The sequence below is a fragment of the Sinocyclocheilus rhinocerous genome, unplaced genomic scaffold, assembly GCF_001515625.1.
Source record: "Sinocyclocheilus rhinocerous isolate Xijiao unplaced genomic scaffold, SAMN03320098_v1.1 scaffold1570, whole genome shotgun sequence".
In the NCBI taxonomy this organism is placed as follows: Eukaryota; Metazoa; Chordata; class Actinopteri; order Cypriniformes; family Cyprinidae; genus Sinocyclocheilus; species Sinocyclocheilus rhinocerous.
This window is the reverse complement of record NW_015664984.1, coordinates 496,855-500,150: the sequence shown is the minus strand read 5'-3', so window position 1 is coordinate 500,150 and position 3,296 is coordinate 496,855. Positions and strand designations below refer to the sequence as shown.

The 3,296-nt window shown below is 35.1% G+C and overlaps 1 pseudogene; it reads right to left on the bottom strand.

The window, feature by feature from the left end:
* LOC107730530 (3-hydroxybutyrate dehydrogenase type 2-like) overlaps positions 1–2,193 on the bottom strand; it is a 7,457-nt pseudogene extending 5,264 nt beyond the window's left edge.
* Between the last annotated feature and the right edge of the window lie 1,103 nt (positions 2,194–3,296).

The window sequence follows — 3,296 nt, the reverse complement described above, 5'->3', positions numbered from 1 at the left end:
GGGGGGGGGGGGGATCTCTGATTGGGGGAAAGTCTTACATAGACATGCTATGTAATTAAAAACCACACATATGTACTAGATGTCCATCACTTAAGTTAGGATTTGAAAGTTTTTTAGGCAGTTCAGGTAAAAACAATCAAATTATATAAAAATCATTAAAAATGACTGTGTAAAGACTAACATAATTCAACAGTTGTAGTAAAGACATTTATACGGTTACAAATGATTTCTATTTCAAATAAATGTTCTTTTGACCCTTCTATTCATGAAAGGAGCCTGACAGGAAATTTATCATGGTTTCCACAAAAAATATTAAGCAGCACAACTATTTTCAACATTGATAATATTAAGAAATATTTTTGAGAACTAAATCAGCAAATTAGAATGATTTCTAAAGGATCATGTGACACTGAAGACAGCAGTAAAGACTGCTGAAAATTCAGCTTTACCATCACAGAAAAAAAAAATTTTAAATAGAAAAGAGTAACACAAATTACTGTATATTTGATTACATAAATTCATAAATGCAGCTTTCTTTCAAAAACTTTAAAAAAAAAAAAAATACATTTTAAAACAAACGAACCAACCCCAAAGTTTTGAACGCTAGCTGTACAAGCTAGCTTTTGCATAGTGATGTATAAAATTTTGACAGACATTCAAATTTCATCATTTAATGTCATCAGAAAAGTATCTTGGGTTCACTTCAGTAAGATTTTACAGCATATGTTGTAAATCATACTAAATTAGTAACTTATGTATAATTGTTGAATCATTCAACATTGAGCAAATTTGCATTATTAACCTAGAGTCAAAAATCAGAGTTGATATTTTAAGATTAAGATTACAAAAATTGAATGAATAGCTGGGAAATTACAGATAAGGATCTTGTTTATGTTTAGATGAGTTTTTGTTTCACATATTCCCACTAGGTGGCAATACATAGCCAGTCAATGCCATCCAGCTCTTTAAGTTTCTCTCCATTGATATCTGTAGCAGTGACTTGGGCACCTTCCTTGGCAAAAGCCTGTTACAATTAAGAAGACACTACCGTTAAAGTCATTAAACAACAATATGCATGATTAACATGATCTTTCTCAATGGATCTTGTTTATGTTTAGATGAGTTTTTGTTTCACATATTCCCACTAGGTGGCAATACATAGCCAGTCAATGCCATCCAGCTCTTTAAGTTTCTCTCCATTGATATCTGTAGCAGTGACTTGGGCACCTTCCTTGGCAAAAGTCTGTTACAATTAAGAAGACACTACCGTTAAAGTCAGTAAACAACAATATTCATGATTAACATGATCTTTCTCAACATCTGAATCGAATTCAAACTTTTCACGATAACATAGACATGCAATGCAGGTGATGCAAAATGTCCATCAAATCAGTTTCATCAAATCCATTTCTCCTGATAGCAGATATTTTATAGCTCAGATCGAGCAGGGTTAGCGCACACAGCAGGCTGGGCTGATATAAAATCTTGCCATATCTAGACTTTCAATAACATTCCACTGGTGAGATTTCATTTGATGACAATCGTGAAATGGCATGTGTTCCCTCCATGTGATCTGCCAACTGGCTCAGGGCTACAGTGTTTCCTCAATCTGCAGTTTCTCTCATTTAATACTCATTTGAGTATTCACTTGATATGGAAATGTATTCACCTAGCAGGTGTGCATCTTAACCACCTTCAGCGCTCTGCTGATAACGTGTTGTTGACTCATAGAGAATTTGCCTAAATGATCTGAGACACCCCTTAATGATTAATTATAGCAGTTTCATATTAAAAATGCTTGTAAAACTAGGAAATAGGTCACAAATTCTAGAAACATTCTACCCTCAAGCTGGTTTCAGCATTCTTCTTTGTGTTACTATGTCCAAGCAGTCTGCATCTACACTGGACAGCCTCAAAATGTCATGTTGACAGCCCTTGCATGGCAAGCTTTAATTCAAAAGGAAAACACATAGCAATTGTAAACCCTCCAAGTAAATCCATTTATTATACTCATCAAAGTGGCATGCAGGGCTGTCAATAAACCACAGCAAAATGCAGCAAACTTATAGAGTTGTAAGGAGGACGTGAAATCTTTGAAATGGCTGTAAAATGAATGGTTACTATAGTAGAAGCTTTTCCAATGCCTTGTGCTGCTGCAGAAAGGACTATCACTTTCCCATCCAACCGGCCCATTTTGTTCAATAAGAACCTAAACGTGTAGAAAAAAAACATAAAATCGCATGGCTCATTAGTTTGACTAAATTAAATGCTTTAAAAGACCGTACATTTACCATTTTATAGTCATACTAAACAGTTCGAAAGGTCATGTTATGTCCCAGTTTAACATAACCTGCATGCACTATAGACAGAGAGTTTCTCGTTTGCAGCAAACAAATGATGACCTGAGAATGTTTTGATGGTAATTGTTGGTGATGAACATTCAGGAGTGTACGATTAATCCCGGAGCATATAGACAGATCATGCGTTATGCCACGTTAATTTAGTTATGTTTCATTATGCACCACAATCGTTTCACGTGACGAGTGTAAAGGTAATTTAGTGCAGCAGTAAGTCTTATGAATGACTGTAAACATAAAAAAAGTGATGCAGTTCAAGTTTAAGCGCCCTTAATACTTCACAGCCAGTCAGTGGTAAAATGTCAGAGCCTGTTTACAAAAATGACAAACAGCGGAAGAACTTACAGACAACTTCTTCGCTTTACTGGCAACTTCTGTGTTCCAGAAAAACACACGTGACGGACCAACGTCCGTGTCACTCAAAATAAAAGTAATTTAGTATAGTATAGTATAAAGTTTAGTATAAATATACGAATGAACGAAAAACACAAAAAGTGATCAATTATTCTACAGCAAATACGTCTACTCAAGGTATAGGAAATATGTGGTTTTGAAATACTATTTGAAAAAATAACAACAACAACAACAACAGTAATGATAATAATAATAAAAGTTCGTCAAGACAAACTTTAAGTTGGCTTGACAAAGCCTGACCAAAAAGTTTTAACCCTCTACCACATGGTGTAGCCATATGGCAACATACTCTTTGTGTTAATTTCCTTGCCACTGTCTCTTTAAGAGAACATTCTCGTTTTTTTGTTGGAAAGAGAAGACCTTAGTTTAGCCAATGATGTGCTTTGATTAAGTCACATGACATGCAGTTTTTTTTTTCTGTGGCGAGATTTCTGACAGACTGCCGTCTCTTGTCGGTAGTTGCTGAAAGCAAACTAAAACGTCAGTAACAAACAAGGACCAGTCCGTGTCACTTCCACAAAAAAA